Raw genomic sequence first — 15,172 nt, 5'->3', positions numbered from 1 at the left:
ATCTACCAATGTGTGTTGCATTCTCATGCCTCCTACAGTCATGGAAAAACCGATTCTGTTGCATGTCATTCAATACAAGCTATGCTCTAACAATTATATACCGTGTTGCCACAAATCTTTGGTTTCTCACAAATAAAATCATTGTGAGAATCGTGACAAAAAGGTTATAGTACAGCAGGTCATCGGTTCCATGGTGTAATGGTTAGCACTCTGGACTCTGAATCCAGTGATCTGAGTTTAAATCTCAGTGAAACCTTTGCCTGTTTTGATATCTAGGACAATCAATGGTGTCCAAGATTTCTCTTTGAAAATTTCATTGAAGGAATCATGAAATGTATTACTTGATTTGAAATGATGAAATGAGAAATTGTCTTTTTTCAAAACTGTGACCAATTCAAAGTGTTTCTCCCACTCATAGACTTTAATGAAACCCGGGATTGAACCAGGGACCTTTAGATCTTCAGTCTAACGCTCTCCCAAATGAGCTATTCCAGCTGACAAAACTGTTCATTCACCCAAAAATGGAGAGGGTGCTCGCTGCAGAACCACAAAGGCGGAGCTGCACCATAAGGTGGAGCTGCACCAGAGTCAGCCCCGCCCATTCACGCAAACTCAGCTTACCCACTGACTTCCGTTTTTGTTTTCAACTTTATCGCAAACTGACCTGACCCACATGAATTACGGCTGTTACTAGTTTACAGTCGTTAATGCTATGTTCTATGTTCCAATTAAACAAGATAAATATAACTTGCTACATGGCAAAGACTGAACATATCTCGAAATGAAAAGCTTTCTCTTAGCGAATATGTGCATACAGCCGGTCTAACAGAAGTGCTGTATAACAGCATAGCAGACTTTTGAACGGGCTCTGGTAGTCTAGTGGCGAGATGCTTGAATTAACTTTTGCTTTCCCCTCAGCTGATGCTGGTTCGATTCTCGGTGGGGTCGTCAGCAATCTATTTAGCCAGCTGAAACATTTAATTTGTTTATATTTTAGTTGTAATGTTTATTTTCAGCAAAATAATTATGTCTCTCAAAGTTCTTTGAATTTGGTCGTTCCTAAACAGCATTTTAGTTGAAACTCTGCTCACAAATGGACTCACACTGGCTAAATAAACGAATAAATAAATAAAAAAACACATTAATCATTATATGTTAAACGGTATATCAGTAAATTGTTGTAAACATAGTACTGGCAAGTGTAGCTAGAAATGAAGAAAAGAGGTTGTACACTACCTAAAACTTACACTAATGGGAGGCGAACCTGCGCAAAACTGCATGTCAACATGATTCCATAACCACTACACCAGCACATCTGTTATAACTCATGCGGCGTTACGTCTAATTGTGCATCCAAGTGTGTCTCTGAGATGGGGATGTATGGTTTATTGGCGGTGTCTCAGCAGAAGTCATTTCAGAAATAATTTGTCAGAAAATTCACAGAATATCCAGATTTGAGAACCAAGACCAGACCCGCTTCGGGGGAGGAGACCAAATTGAAGCTGAGATGGGAGGAAAATGCATGAATGAGGCTAAAAATGGCTTTGGCGTGTTTCTTATGAGGAAATGACAATATAACATGATTAAAAGTTGCAAAAGTTAGATTTTTAATTATATGGAACCTTTACAAAAACTGCTCAATTAACTTCTCAACTCCGTCCTCAATCTTGCATTTTTTAGCTATAACACCCTCTTTGATTCCAGAATGCTATCAAGTCTGACAACTGGAAGGAATTGGACTGACTCTGATGGAATGGGCGGGGCTGATTCTGGAATGGGCGGGGCTGACTCTGGTGCAGCTCCACCTTCTGGTGCAGCTCCGCCTTTGTGGTTCTGCAGCGAGCACCACTTGCAAAAATGCCAAGTGACTATATTGGATCCAACAGCATTCCACACTTGGCACTGGTAAAAAACGTTTGTCAGTTGAGTTTTTCAATTGATTGCCTCCAAGTCTGTGATGGTGGGAAATGATCAAAAAGCTCATCTACATATGAAGGAACTGTACCTGGACATTGATCAAAAGGCGCAGTTGGATCTTATACGTTATCTGCTCAGACTCAGAAAAATCTTAACTTTCCTTTCAATATCTACCAATGTGTGTTGCATTCTCATGCCTCCTACAGTCATGGAAAAACCGATTCTGTTGCGTGTCATTCAATACAAGCTATGCTCTAACAATTATATACCGTGTTGCCACAAATCTTTGGTTTCTCACAAATAAAATCATTGTGAGAATCGTGACAAAAAGGTTAAAATACAGCAGGTCATCGGTTCCATGGTGTAATGGTTAGCACTCTGGACTCTGAATCCTCCGTTCTGAGTTCAAGTCTCAGAGGAACCAAATAGGTTAAATGCTTTTCAAGTGTTCTGTCACAAGAAGACAATTGGTGAGGAAATTTATAATCATTAAGTATTTCATATTCTCAGCAAATCTTTGAAAGTTTTTTTCATTTGTTTCTGAAAAATGTCTTAGGACATTATTGATTGCCTCTTGCAATGCATTAATTGATTTTGGAGATGGAACCAAGGCTCTAATTATGCTCTTCGTAATACTGTATCGAATGAGAACGGATGCTGACATCCACAAATCAAACTTCCAAACTTGCAAATATCCACTTTGTTTAATGCAAGTGATGGTGCTCTACACAAGAATTTTGCCCTTTGCAAATGGTTGCTAGTATTTCACTGATTGATATTTTGACCATTGTGGGATTGCTGCGGGAATGGTTCCAAGTCCTCAATTTATGGATCTATGAACAAGCACATTGCAGTCCAGTCATATTTAGTATTCTTTCCACTATACTCTCAAAGTTCTAGGGTTTCATGTTGTAATGGTCAGCACTCTGGACTTTGAATCCAGCGATCTGAGTTCAAATCTCAGTGAAACCTTTGCCTGTTTTGAAATCTAGGACAATCAGTGGTGTACAAGATTTCTCTTTGAAATTTTCATTGAAGGAATCATGAAATGTATTACTTGATTTGAAATGATGAAATGAGAAATTGTCTTTTTTCAAAATGCTAACCAATTCAAAGTGTTTCTCCCACTCATTTACTTTGCTGAAACCCAGGATTGAACCAGGGACCTTTAGGTCTTCAGTCTAACGCTCTCCCAACTGAGCTATTCCAGCTGACAAAACTGTCATTCACCCAAAAATGCCAAGTGACTATATTGGATCCAACAGCATTCCACACTTGGCACTGGTAACAAACGTTTGTCAGTTGAGTTTTTCAATTGATTGCCTCCAAGTCTGTGATGGTGGGAAATGATCAAAAAGCTCATCTACATATGAAGGAACTGTACCTGGACATTGATCAAAAGGCGCAGTTGGATCTTATACGTTATCTGCTCAGACTCAGTAAAATCTTGACTTTTATTTCAATATCTACCAATGTGTGCTGCATTGTCATGCCTCCTACAGTCATGGAAAAACCGATTCTGTTGCATGTCATTCAATACAAGCTATGCTCTAACAATTATATACCGTGTTGCCACAAATCTTTGGTTTCTCACAAATAAAATCATTGTGAGAATCGCGACAAAAAGGTTTAAATACAGCGGGTCATCGGTTCCATGGTGTAATGGTTAGCACTCTGGACTCTGAATCCAGTGATCTGAGTTCAAGTCTCAGTGGAACCAAATTGGTTAAATGCTTTTCAAGTGTTCTGTCACAAGAAGACAATTGGTGAGGAAATTTATAATCATTTAGTATTTCATATTCTCTGCAAATCTTTGAAAGTTTTTTTATTTGTTTCTGAAAAATGTCTTAGGACAATATAGATTGCCTCTTGCAATGCATTAATTGATTTTGGAGATGGAACCAAGGGTCTTATTATGCTCTTCGTAATACTGTATCGAATGAGAACGGATGCTGACATTCACAAATCAAACTTCCAGTCTTGCAAATATCCACTATGTTTAATGCAAGTGATGGTCTCTACACAAGAATTTACCCTTTGCAAATGGTTGCTAGTATTTCACTGATTGATATTTTGACCATTGTGGGATTGCTGCGGGAATGGTTCCAAGTCCTCAATTTATGGATCTATGAACAAGCACATTGCAGTCCAGTCATATTTAGTATTCTTTCCACTATACTCTCAAAGTTCTAGGGTTTCATGGTGTAAAGGTCAGCACTCTGGACTTTGAATCCAGCGATCTGAGTTTTAATCTCAGTGAAACCTTTGCCTGTTTTGATATCTAGGACAATCAATGGTGTTCAAGATTTCTCTTTGAAATTTTCATTGAAGGAATCATGAAATGTATTACTTAATTTGAAATGATGAAATGAGAAATTGTCTTTTTTAAAAGCTGTAACCAATCCAAAGTGTTTCTCCCACCCATTGACTTTGCTGAAACCCGGGATTTAACCAGGGACCTTTAGATCTAAAGTCTAACGCTCTCCCAACTGAGCTATACCAGCTGACAAAACTATTCATTCACCCAAAAATGCCAAGTGACTATATTGGATCCAACAGCATTCCATACTTAGTTGAGTTTCTCAATTGATTGCCTCCAAGTCTGTGATGGTGGGAAATGATCAAAAAGCTCATCTACATATGAAGGAACTGTACCTGGACATTGATCAAAAGGCGAAGTTGGATCTTATACGTTATCTGCTCAGACTCAGTAAAATCTTAACTTTTCTTTCAATATCTGCCAATGTGTGTTGCATTCTCATGCCTCCTACAGTCATGGAAAAACCGATTCTGTTGCATGTCATTCAATACAAGCTATGCTCTAACAATTATATACCATGTTGCCACAAATCTTTGGTTTCTCACAAATAAAATCATTGTGAGAATCGTGACAAAAAGGTTAAAATACAGCGTGTCATCGGTTCCATGGTGTAATGGTTAGCACTCTGGACTCTGAATCCAGCGATCTGAGTTCAAGTCTCAGTGGAACCAAATTGGTTAAATGCTTCTCAAGTGTTCTGTCACAAGAAGACAATTGGTGAGGAAATTTATAATCATTAAGTATTTCATATTTTCTGCAAATCTTTGAAAGTTTTTTCATTTGTTTCTGAAAAATGTCTTAGGACATTATAGATTGCCTCTTGCAATGCATTAATTGATTTTGGAGATGGAACCAAGGGTCTTATTATGCTCTTCGTAATACTGTATCGAATGAGAACGGATGCTGACATTCACAAATCAAACTTCCAGTCTAACAAATATCCACTTTGTTTAATGCAAGTGATGGTCTCTACACAAGAATTTTGCCCTTTGCAAATGGTTGCTAGTATTTCACTGATTGATATTTTGACCATTGTGGGATTGCTGCGGGAATGGTTCCAAGTCCTCAATTTATGGATCTATGAACAAGCACATTGCAGTCCAGTCATATTTAGTATTCTTTCCACTATACTCTCAAAGTTATAGGGTTTCATGGTGTAATGGTCAGTACTCTGGACTTTGAATCCAGCGATCTGAGTTCAAATCTCAGTGAAACCTTTGCCTGTTTTGATATCTAGGACAATCAATGATGTCCAAGATTTCTCTTTGAAATTTTCATTGAAGGAATCATGAAATGTATTACTTGATTTGAAATGAGAAATTGTCTTTTTTCAAAACTGTAACCAATCCAAAGTGTTTCTCCCACCCATTGACTTTGCTGAAACCCGGGATTGAACCAGGGACCTTTAGATCTTCAGTCTAACGCTCTCCCAACTGAGCTATTCCAGCTGACAAAACTAATCACTCACCCAAAAATGCCAAGTGACTATATTGGATCCAACAGCATTCCACACTTGGCACTGGTAACAAACGTTTGTCAGCTGAGTTTTTCAATTGATTGCCCCCAAATCTGTGATGGTGGGAAATGATCAAAAAGCTCATCTACATATGAAGGAACTGTACCTGGACATTGATCAAAAGGCGCAGTTGGATCTTATACGTTATCTGCTCAGACTCAGTAAAATCTTGACTTTTATTTCAATATCTACCAATGTGTGCTGCATTGTCATGCCTCCTAGAGTCATGGAAAAACCGATTCTGTTGCATGTCATTCAATACAAGCTATGCTCTAACAATTATATACCGTGTTGCCACAAATCTTTGGTTTCTCACAAATAAAATCATTGTGAGAATCGCGACAAAAAGGTTTAAATACAGCGGGTCATCGGTTCCATGGTGTAATGGTTAGCACTCTGGACTCTGAATCCAGCGATTTGAGTTCAAGTCTTAGTGGAACCAAATTGGTTAAATGCTACTCAAGTGTTCTGTCACAAGAAGACAATTGGTGAGGAATTTTATAATCATTAAGAATTGAATATTTTCTGCAAATCTTTGAAAGTTTTTTTATTTGTTTCTGAAAAATGTCTTAGGACAATATAGATTGCCTCTTGCAATGCATTAATTGATTTTGGAGATGGAACCAAGGGTCTTATTATGCTCTTCGTAATACTGTATCGAATGAGAACGGATGCTGACATTCACAAATCAAACTTCCAGTCTTGCAAATATCCACTATGTTTAATGCAAGTGATGGTCTCTACACAAGAATTTACCCTTTGCAAATGGTTGCTAGTATTTCACTGATTGATATTTTGACCATTGTGGGATTGCTGCGGGAATGGTTCCAAGTCCTCAATTTATGGATCTATGAACAAGCACATTGCAGTCCAGTCATATTTAGTATTCTTTCCACTATACTCTCAAAGTTCTAGGGTTTCATGGTGTAAAGGTCAGCACTCTGGACTTTGAATCCAGCGATCTGAGTTTTAATCTCAGTGAAACCTTTGCCTGTTTTGATATCTAGGACAATCAATGGTGTTCAAGATTTCTCTTTGAAATTTTCATTGAAGGAATCATGAAATGTATTACTTAATTTGAAATGATGAAATGAGAAATTGTCTTTTTTAAAAGCTGTAACCAATCCAAAGTGTTTCTCCCACCCATTGACTTTGCTGAAACCCGGGATTTAACCAGGGACCTTTAGATCTAAAGTCCAACGCTCTCCCAACTGAGCTATACCAGCTGACAAAACTATTCATTCACCCAAAAATGCCAAGTGACTATATTGGATCCAACAGCATTCCATACTTAGTTGAGTTTCTCAATTGATTGCCTCCAAGTCTGTGATGGTGGGAAATGATCAAAAAGCTCATCTACATATGAAGGAACTGTACCTGGACATTGATCAAAAGGCGAAGTTGGATCTTATACGTTATCTGCTCAGACTCAGTAAAATCTTAACTTTTCTTTCAATATCTGCCAATGTGTGTTGCATTCTCATGCCTCCTACAGTCATGGAAAAACCGATTCTGTTGCATGTCATTCAATACAAGCTATGCTCTAACAATTATATACCATGTTGCCACAAATCTTTGGTTTCTCACAAATAAAATCATTGTGAGAATCGTGACAAAAAGGTTAAAATACAGCGTGTCATCGGTTCCATGGTGTAATGGTTAGCACTCTGGACTCTGAATCCAGCGATCTGAGTTCAAGTCTCAGTGGAACCAAATTGGTTAAATGCTTCTCAAGTGTTCTGTCACAAGAAGACAATTGGTGAGGAAATTTATAATCATTAAGTATTTCATATTTTCTGCAAATCTTTGAAAGTTTTTTCATTTGTTTCTGAAAAATGTCTTAGGACATTATAGATTGCCTCTTGCAATGCATTAATTGATTTTGGAGATGGAACCAAGGGTCTTATTATGCTCTTCGTAATACTGTATCGAATGAGAACGGATGCTGACATTCACAAATCAAACTTCCAGTCTAACAAATATCCACTTTGTTTAATGCAAGTGATGGTCTCTACACAAGAATTTTGCCCTTTGCAAATGGTTGCTAGTATTTCACTGATTGATATTTTGACCATTGTGGGATTGCTGCGGGAATGGTTCCAAGTCCTCAATTTATGGATCTATGAACAAGCACATTGCAGTCCAGTCATATTTAGTATTCTTTCCACTATACTCTCAAAGTTATAGGGTTTCATGGTGTAATGGTCAGTACTCTGGACTTTGAATCCAGCGATCTGAGTTCAAATCTCAGTGAAACCTTTGCCTGTTTTGATATCTAGGACAATCAATGATGTCCAAGATTTCTCTTTGAAATTTTCATTGAAGGAATCATGAAATGTATTACTTGATTTGAAATGAGAAATTGTCTTTTTTCAAAACTGTAACCAATCCAAAGTGTTTCTCCCACCCATTGACTTTGCTGAAACCCGGGATTGAACCAGGGACCTTTAGATCTTCAGTCTAACGCTCTCCCAACTGAGCTATTCCAGCTGACAAAACTAATCATTCACCCAAAAATGCCAAGTGACTATATTGGATCCAACAGCATTCCACACTTGGCACTGGTAACAAACGTTTGTCAGCTGAGTTTTTCAATTGATTGCCCCCAAATCTGTGATGGTGGGAAATGATCAAAAAGCTCATCTACATATGAAGGAACTGTACCTGGACATTGATCAAAAGGCGCAGTTGGATCTTATACGTTATCTGCTCAGACTCAGTAAAATCTTGACTTTTATTTCAATATCTACCAATGTGTGCTGCATTGTCATGCCTCCTAGAGTCATGGAAAAACCGATTCTGTTGCATGTCATTCAATACAAGCTATGCTCTAACAATTATATACCGTGTTGCCACAAATCTTTGGTTTCTCACAAATAAAATCATTGTGAGAATCGCGACAAAAAGGTTTAAATACAGCGGGTCATCGGTTCCATGGTGTAATGGTTAGCACTCTGGACTCTGAATCCAGCGATTTGAGTTCAAGTCTTAGTGGAACCAAATTGGTTAAATGCTACTCAAGTGTTCTGTCACAAGAAGACAATTGGTGAGGAATTTTATAATCATTAAGAATTGAATATTTTCTGCAAATCTTTGAAAGTTTTTTTATTTGTTTCTGAAAAATGTCTTAGGACAATATAGATTGCCTCTTGCAATGCATTAATTGATTTTGGAGATGGAACCAAGGGTCTTATTATGCTCTTCGTAATACTGTATCGAATGAGAACGGATGCTGACATTCACAAATCAAACTTCCAGTCTTGCAAATATCCACTTTGTTTAATGCAAGTGATGGTCTCTACACAAGAATTTACCCTTTGCAAATGGTTGCTAGTATTTCACTGATTGATATTTTGACCATTGTGGGATTGCTGCGGGAATGGTTCCAAGTCCTCAATTTATGGATCTATGAAGAAGCACATTGCAGTCCAGTCATATTTAGTATTCTTTCCACTATACTCTCAAAGTTCTAGGGTTTCATGGTGTAAAGGTCAGCACTCTGGACTTTGAATCCAGCGATCTGAGTTCAAATCTCAGTGAAACCTTTGCCTGTTTTGATATCTAGGACAATCAATGGTGTTCAAGATTTCTCTTTGAAATTTTCATTGAAGGAATCATGAAATGTATTACTTAATTTGAAATGATGAAATGAGAAATTGTCTTTTTTAAAAGCTGTAACCAATCCAAAGTGTTTCTCCCACCCATTGACTTTGCTGAAACCCGGGATTTAACCAGGGACCTTTAGATCTAAAGTCTAACGCTCTCCCAACTGAGCTATTCCAGCTGACAAAACTATTCATTTACCCAAAAATGCCAAGTGACTATATTGGATCCAACAGCATTCCATACTTAGTTGAGTTTCTCAATTGATTGCCTCCAAGTCTGTGATGGTGGGAAATGATCAAAAAGCTCATCTACATATGAAGGAACTGTACCTGGACATTGATCAAAAGGCGAAGTTGGATCTTATACGTTATCTGCTCAGACTCATTAAAATCTTAACTTTTCTTTCAATATCTGCCAATGTGTGTTGCATTCTCATGCCTCCTACAGTCATGGAAAAACCGATTCTGTTGCATGTCATTCAATACAAGCTATGCTCTAACAATTATATACCATGTTGCCACAAATATTTGGTTTCTCACAAATAAAATCATTGTGAGAATCGTGACAAAAAGGTTAAAATACAGCGTGTCATCGGTTCCATGGTGTAATAGTTAGCACTCTGGACTCTGAATCCAGCGATCTGAGTTCAAGTCTCAGTGGAACCAAATTGGTTAAATGCTTCTCAAGTGTTCTGTCACAAGAAGACAATTGGTGAGGAAATTTATAATCATTAAGTATTTCATATTTTCTGCAAATCTTTGAAAGTTTTTTCATTTGTTTCTGAAAAATGTCTTAGGACATTATAGATTGCCTCTTGCAATGCATTAATTGATTTTGGAGATGGAACCAAGGGTCTTATTATGCTCTTCGTAATACTGTATCGAATGAGAACGGATGCTGACATTCACAAATCAAACTTCCAGTCTAACAAATATCCACTTTGTTTAATGCAAGTGATGGTCTCTACACAAGAATTTTGCCCTTTGCAAATGGTTGCTAGTATTTCACTGATTGATATTTTGACCATTGTGGGATTGCTGCGGGAATGGTTCCAAGTCCTCAATTTATGGATCTATGAACAAGCACATTGCAGTCCAGTCATATTTAGTATTCTTTCCACTATACTCTCAAAGTTATAGGGTTTCATGGTGTAATGGTCAGTACTCTGGACTTTGAATCCAGCGATCTGAGTTCAAATCTCAGTGAAACCTTTGCCTGTTTTGATATCTAGGACAATCAATGATGTCCAAGATTTCTCTTTGAAATTTTCATTGAAGGAATCATGAAATGTATTACTTGATTTGAAATGAGAAATTGTCTTTTTTCAAAACTGTAACCAATCCAAAGTGTTTCTCCCACCCATTGACTTTGCTGAAACCCGGGATTGAACCAGGGACCTTTAGATCTTCAGTCTAACGCTCTCCCAACTGAGCTATACCAGCTGACAAAACTAATCATTCACCCAAAAATACCAAGTGACTATATTGGATCCAACAGCATTCCACACTTGGCACTGGTAACAAACGTTTGTCAGTTGAGTTTTTCAATTGATTGCCCCCAAATCTGTGATGGTGGGAAATGATCAAAAAGCTCATCTACATATGAAGGAACTGTACCTGGACATTGATCAAAAGGCGCAGTTGGATCTTATACGTTATCTGCTCAGACTCAGTAAAATCTTGACTTTTATTTCAATATCTACCAATGTGTGCTGCATTCTCATGCCTCCTACAGTCATGGAAAAACCGATTCTGTTGCATGTCATTCAATACAAGCTATGCTCTAACAATTATATACTGTGTTGCCACAAATCTTTGGTTTTCTCACAAATAAAATCATTGTGAGAATCGTGTCAAAAAGGTTAAAGTACAGCGGGTCTTCGGTTCCATGGTGTAATGGTTAGCACTCTGGACTCTGAATCCAGCGATCTGAGTTCAAGTCTCAGTGGAACCAAATTGGTTAAATGCTTCTCAAGTGTTCTGTCACAAGAAGACAATTGGTGAGGAAATTTATAATCATTAAGTATTTCATATTTTCTGCAAATCTTTGAAAGTTTTTTCATTTGTTTCTGAAAAATGTCTTAGGACATTATTTATTGCCTCTTGCAATGCATTAATTGATTTTGGAGATGGAACCAAGGGTCTTATTATGCTCTTCGTAATACTGTATCGAATGAGAACGGATGCTGACATCCACAAATCAAACTTCCAATCTTGCAAATATCCACTTTGTTTAATGCAAGTGATGGTGCTCTACACAAGAATTTTGCCCTTTGCAAATGGTTGCTAGTATTTCACTGATTGATAGTTTGACCATTGTGGGATTGCTGCGGGAATGGTTCCAAGTCCTCAATTTATGGATCTATGAACAAGCACATTGCAGTCCAGTCATATTTAGTATTCTTTCCACTATACTTTCAAAGTTCTAGGGTTTCATGGTGTAATGGTCAGCACTCTGGACTTTGAATCCAGCGATCTGAGTTCAAATCTCAGTGAAACCTTTGCCTGTTTTGATATCTAGGACAATCAATGGTGTACATGATTACTCTTTGAAATTTTCATTGAAGGAATCATGAAATTTATTACTTGATTTGAAATGATGAAATGAGAAATTGTCTTTTTTCAATATGCTAACCAATTCAAAGTGTTTCTCCCACTCATAGACTTTGCTGAAACCCGGGATTTAACCAGGGACCTTTAGATCTTCAGTCTAACGCTCTCCCAACTGAGCTATTCCAGCTGACAAAACTTTTCATTCACCCAAAAATGCCAAATGACTATATTGGATCCAACAGCATTCCACACTTGGCACTGGTAACAAACATTTGTCAGTTGAGTTTTTCAATTGATTGCCTCCAAGTCTGTGATGGTGGGAAATGATCAAAAATCTCATCTACATATGAAGGAACTGTACCTGGACATTGATCAAAAGGCGCAGTTGGATCTTATACGTTATCTGCTCAGACTCAGTAAAATCTTAACTTTTCTTTCAATATCTGCCAATGTGTGTTGCATTCTCATGCCTCCTACAGTCATGGAAAAACCGATTCTGTTGCATGTCATTCAATACAAGCTATGCTCTAACAATTATATACCGTGTTGCCACAAATCTTTGGTTTTCTCACAAATAAAATCATCGTGAGAATCGTGACAAAAAGGTTAAAATACAGCGGGTCTTCGGTTCCATGGTGTAATGGTTATCACTCTGGACTCTGAATCCAGTGATCTGAGTTCAAGTCTCAGTGGAACCAAATTGGTTAAATGCTTCTCAAGTGTTCTGTCACAAGACGACAATTGGTGAGGAAATTTATAATCATTAAGTATTTCATATTCTCAGCAAATCTTTGAAAGTTTTTTTATTTGTTTCTGAAAAATGTCTTAGGACATTATTGATTGCCTCTTGCAATGCATTAATTGATTTTGGAGATGGAACCAAGGGTCTTATTATGCTCTTCGTAATACTGTATCGAATGAGAACGGATGCTGACATTCACAAATCAAACTTCCAATCTTGCAAATATCCACTTTGTTTAATGCAAGTGATGGTCTCTACACAAGAATTTTGCCCTTTGCAAATGGTTGCTAGTATTTCACTGATTGATATTTTGACCATTGTGGGATTGCTGCAGGAATGGTTCCAAGTCCTCAATTTATGGATCTATGAACAAGCACATTGCAGTCCAGTCATATTTAGTATTCTTTCCACTATACTCTCAAAGTTCTAGGGTTTCATGGTGTAATGGTCACCACTCTGGACTTTGAATCCAGCGATCTGAGTTCAAATCTCAGTGAAACATTTGCCTGTTTTGATATCTAGGACAATCAATGGTGTCCAAGATTTCTCTTTGAAATTTTCATTGAAGGAATCATGAAATGTATTACTTGATTTGAAATGATGAAATGAGAAATTGTCTTTTTTCAAAGCTGTAAACAATCCAAAATGTTTCTCCCACCCATTGACTTTGCTGAAACCCGGGATTGAACCAGGGACCTTTAGATCTTCAGTCTAACGCTCTCCCAACTGAGCTATTCCAGCTGACAAAACTATTCATTCACCCAAAAATGCCAAGTGACTATATTGGATTCAACAGCATTCCACACTTAGTTGAGTTTTTCAATTGATTGCCTCCAAGTCTGTGATGGTGGGAAATGATCAAAAAGCTCATCTACATATGAAGGAACTGTACCTGGACATTGATCAAAAGGCGAAGTTGGATCTTATACGTTATCTGCTCAGACTCAGTAAAATCTTAACTTTTCTTTCAATATCTGCCAATGTGTGTTGCATTCTCATGCCTCCTACAGTCATGGAAAAACCGATTCTGTTGCATGTCATTCAATACAAGCTATGCTCTAACAATTATATACCATGTTGCCACAAATCTTTGGTTTCTCACAAATAAAATCATTGTGAGAATCGTGACAAAAAGGTTAAAATACAGTGTGCCATCGGTTCCATGGTGTAATGGTTAGCACTCTGGACTCTGAATCCTGCGATCTGAGTTCAAGTCTCAGTGGAACCAAATTGGTTAAATGGTTCTCAAGTGTTCTGTCACAAGAAGACAATTGGTGAGGAAATTTATAATCATTAAGTATTTCATATTTTCTGCAAATCTTTGAAAGTTTTTTCATTTGTTTCTGAAAAATGTCTTAGGACATTATAGATTGCCTCTTGCAATGCATTAATTGATTTTGGAGATGGAACCAAGGGTCTTATTATGCTCTTCGTAATACTGTATCGAATGAGAACGGATGCTGACATTCACAAATCAAAATTCCAGTCTTGCAAATATCCACTTTGTTTAATGCAAGTGATGGTCTCTACACAAGAAGTTTGCCCTTTGCAAATGGTTGCTAGTATTTCACTGATTGATATTTTGACCATTGTGGGATTGCTGCGGGAATGGTTCCAAGTCCTCAATTTATGGATCTATGAACAAGCACATTGCAGTCCAGTCATATTTAGTATTATTTCCACTATACTCTCAAAGTTCTAGGGTTTCATGGTGTAATGGTCAGCACTCTGGACTTTGAATCCAGCGATCTGAGTTCAAATCTCAGTGAAACCTTTGCCTGTTTTGATATCTAGGACAATCAATGGTGTCCAAGATTTCTCTTTGAAATTTTCATTGAAGGAATCATGAAATGTATTACTTGATTTGAAATGATGAAATGAGAAATTGTCTTTTTTCAAAACTGTAACCAATCCAAAGTGTTTTGCCCACCCATAGACTTTGCTGAAACCCGGGATTGAACCAGGGACCTTTAGATCTTCAGTCTAACGCTCTCCCAACTGAGCTATTCCAGCTGACAAAACTGTTCATTCACCCAAAAATGCCAAGTGACTATATTGGATCCAACAGCATTCCACACTTAGTTGAGTTTTTCAATTGATTGCCTCCAAGTCTGTGATGGTGGGAAATGATCAAAAAGCTCATCTACATATGAAGGAACTGTACCTGGACATTGATCAAAAGGCGAAGTTGGATCTTATACGTTATCTGCTCAGACTCAGTAAAATCTTAACTTTTCTTTCAATATCTACCAATGTGTGTTGTATTCTCATGCCTCCTACAGTCATGGAAAAACCGATTCTGTTGCATGTCATTCAATACAAGCTATGCTCTAACAATTATATACCGTGTTGCCACAAATCTTTGGTTTCTCACAAATAAAATCATTGTGAGAATCGTGACAAAAAGGTTAAAATACAGCGTGTCATCGGTTCCATGGTGTAATGGTTAGCACTATGGACTCTGAATCCAGTGATCTGAGTTCAAGTCTCAGTGGAACCAAATTGGTTAAATGCTTCTC

The 15,172-nt window shown here is 37.6% G+C and overlaps 26 non-coding genes across 26 annotated transcripts; 18 read left to right on the top strand and 8 right to left on the bottom strand.

Moving 5' to 3' along the window:
- Nucleotides 1-184: 184 nt before the first annotated feature.
- trnaq-cug (transfer RNA glutamine (anticodon CUG)) lies at nt 185-256 on the top strand. The gene has a single exon. It is a non-coding gene; the product is annotated as a tRNA-Gln (tRNA).
- A 166-nt stretch (nt 257-422) lies between these two features.
- Nucleotides 423-495, bottom strand: trnaf-gaa (transfer RNA phenylalanine (anticodon GAA)). The gene has a single exon. It is a non-coding gene; the product is annotated as a tRNA-Phe (tRNA).
- A 2,322-nt stretch (nt 496-2,817) lies between these two features.
- On the top strand, nt 2,818-2,889 carry trnaq-uug (transfer RNA glutamine (anticodon UUG)). The gene has a single exon. It is a non-coding gene; the product is annotated as a tRNA-Gln (tRNA).
- Nucleotides 2,890-3,055: 166 nt separating this feature from the next.
- On the bottom strand, nt 3,056-3,128 carry trnaf-gaa (transfer RNA phenylalanine (anticodon GAA)). Its single transcript has one exon. It is a non-coding gene; the product is annotated as a tRNA-Phe (tRNA).
- Nucleotides 3,129-3,565: 437 nt separating this feature from the next.
- Nucleotides 3,566-3,637, top strand: trnaq-cug (transfer RNA glutamine (anticodon CUG)). Its single transcript has one exon. It is a non-coding gene; the product is annotated as a tRNA-Gln (tRNA).
- Nucleotides 3,638-4,836: 1,199 nt separating this feature from the next.
- trnaq-cug (transfer RNA glutamine (anticodon CUG)) lies at nt 4,837-4,908 on the top strand. The gene has a single exon. It is a non-coding gene; the product is annotated as a tRNA-Gln (tRNA).
- A 474-nt stretch (nt 4,909-5,382) lies between these two features.
- Nucleotides 5,383-5,454, top strand: trnaq-uug (transfer RNA glutamine (anticodon UUG)). The gene has a single exon. It is a non-coding gene; the product is annotated as a tRNA-Gln (tRNA).
- Nucleotides 5,455-5,612: 158 nt separating this feature from the next.
- Nucleotides 5,613-5,685, bottom strand: trnaf-gaa (transfer RNA phenylalanine (anticodon GAA)). Its single transcript has one exon. It is a non-coding gene; the product is annotated as a tRNA-Phe (tRNA).
- Nucleotides 5,686-6,123: 438 nt separating this feature from the next.
- On the top strand, nt 6,124-6,195 carry trnaq-cug (transfer RNA glutamine (anticodon CUG)). Its single transcript has one exon. It is a non-coding gene; the product is annotated as a tRNA-Gln (tRNA).
- Nucleotides 6,196-7,394: 1,199 nt separating this feature from the next.
- trnaq-cug (transfer RNA glutamine (anticodon CUG)) lies at nt 7,395-7,466 on the top strand. Its single transcript has one exon. It is a non-coding gene; the product is annotated as a tRNA-Gln (tRNA).
- A 474-nt stretch (nt 7,467-7,940) lies between these two features.
- Nucleotides 7,941-8,012, top strand: trnaq-uug (transfer RNA glutamine (anticodon UUG)). The gene has a single exon. It is a non-coding gene; the product is annotated as a tRNA-Gln (tRNA).
- A 158-nt stretch (nt 8,013-8,170) lies between these two features.
- Nucleotides 8,171-8,243, bottom strand: trnaf-gaa (transfer RNA phenylalanine (anticodon GAA)). Its single transcript has one exon. It is a non-coding gene; the product is annotated as a tRNA-Phe (tRNA).
- A 438-nt stretch (nt 8,244-8,681) lies between these two features.
- On the top strand, nt 8,682-8,753 carry trnaq-cug (transfer RNA glutamine (anticodon CUG)). The gene has a single exon. It is a non-coding gene; the product is annotated as a tRNA-Gln (tRNA).
- A 473-nt stretch (nt 8,754-9,226) lies between these two features.
- On the top strand, nt 9,227-9,298 carry trnaq-uug (transfer RNA glutamine (anticodon UUG)). The gene has a single exon. It is a non-coding gene; the product is annotated as a tRNA-Gln (tRNA).
- Nucleotides 9,299-9,952: 654 nt separating this feature from the next.
- On the top strand, nt 9,953-10,024 carry trnaq-cug (transfer RNA glutamine (anticodon CUG)). The gene has a single exon. It is a non-coding gene; the product is annotated as a tRNA-Gln (tRNA).
- A 474-nt stretch (nt 10,025-10,498) lies between these two features.
- On the top strand, nt 10,499-10,570 carry trnaq-uug (transfer RNA glutamine (anticodon UUG)). Its single transcript has one exon. It is a non-coding gene; the product is annotated as a tRNA-Gln (tRNA).
- Nucleotides 10,571-10,728: 158 nt separating this feature from the next.
- trnaf-gaa (transfer RNA phenylalanine (anticodon GAA)) lies at nt 10,729-10,801 on the bottom strand. Its single transcript has one exon. It is a non-coding gene; the product is annotated as a tRNA-Phe (tRNA).
- Nucleotides 10,802-11,240: 439 nt separating this feature from the next.
- trnaq-cug (transfer RNA glutamine (anticodon CUG)) lies at nt 11,241-11,312 on the top strand. The gene has a single exon. It is a non-coding gene; the product is annotated as a tRNA-Gln (tRNA).
- Nucleotides 11,313-11,787: 475 nt separating this feature from the next.
- trnaq-uug (transfer RNA glutamine (anticodon UUG)) lies at nt 11,788-11,859 on the top strand. Its single transcript has one exon. It is a non-coding gene; the product is annotated as a tRNA-Gln (tRNA).
- A 166-nt stretch (nt 11,860-12,025) lies between these two features.
- trnaf-gaa (transfer RNA phenylalanine (anticodon GAA)) lies at nt 12,026-12,098 on the bottom strand. Its single transcript has one exon. It is a non-coding gene; the product is annotated as a tRNA-Phe (tRNA).
- A 439-nt stretch (nt 12,099-12,537) lies between these two features.
- Nucleotides 12,538-12,609, top strand: trnaq-cug (transfer RNA glutamine (anticodon CUG)). The gene has a single exon. It is a non-coding gene; the product is annotated as a tRNA-Gln (tRNA).
- Nucleotides 12,610-13,321: 712 nt separating this feature from the next.
- trnaf-gaa (transfer RNA phenylalanine (anticodon GAA)) lies at nt 13,322-13,394 on the bottom strand. The gene has a single exon. It is a non-coding gene; the product is annotated as a tRNA-Phe (tRNA).
- Nucleotides 13,395-13,809: 415 nt separating this feature from the next.
- Nucleotides 13,810-13,881, top strand: trnaq-cug (transfer RNA glutamine (anticodon CUG)). Its single transcript has one exon. It is a non-coding gene; the product is annotated as a tRNA-Gln (tRNA).
- Nucleotides 13,882-14,355: 474 nt separating this feature from the next.
- Nucleotides 14,356-14,427, top strand: trnaq-uug (transfer RNA glutamine (anticodon UUG)). The gene has a single exon. It is a non-coding gene; the product is annotated as a tRNA-Gln (tRNA).
- A 166-nt stretch (nt 14,428-14,593) lies between these two features.
- Nucleotides 14,594-14,666, bottom strand: trnaf-gaa (transfer RNA phenylalanine (anticodon GAA)). The gene has a single exon. It is a non-coding gene; the product is annotated as a tRNA-Phe (tRNA).
- A 415-nt stretch (nt 14,667-15,081) lies between these two features.
- trnaq-cug (transfer RNA glutamine (anticodon CUG)) lies at nt 15,082-15,153 on the top strand. The gene has a single exon. It is a non-coding gene; the product is annotated as a tRNA-Gln (tRNA).
- Nucleotides 15,154-15,172: the final 19 nt, after the last annotated feature.

Source organism: Nothobranchius furzeri, chromosome 2, assembly GCF_043380555.1.
Source record: "Nothobranchius furzeri strain GRZ-AD chromosome 2, NfurGRZ-RIMD1, whole genome shotgun sequence".
Classification (NCBI taxonomy): domain Eukaryota; kingdom Metazoa; phylum Chordata; class Actinopteri; order Cyprinodontiformes; family Nothobranchiidae; genus Nothobranchius; species Nothobranchius furzeri.
This window is presented reverse-complemented; position numbering and strand designations above follow the sequence as displayed.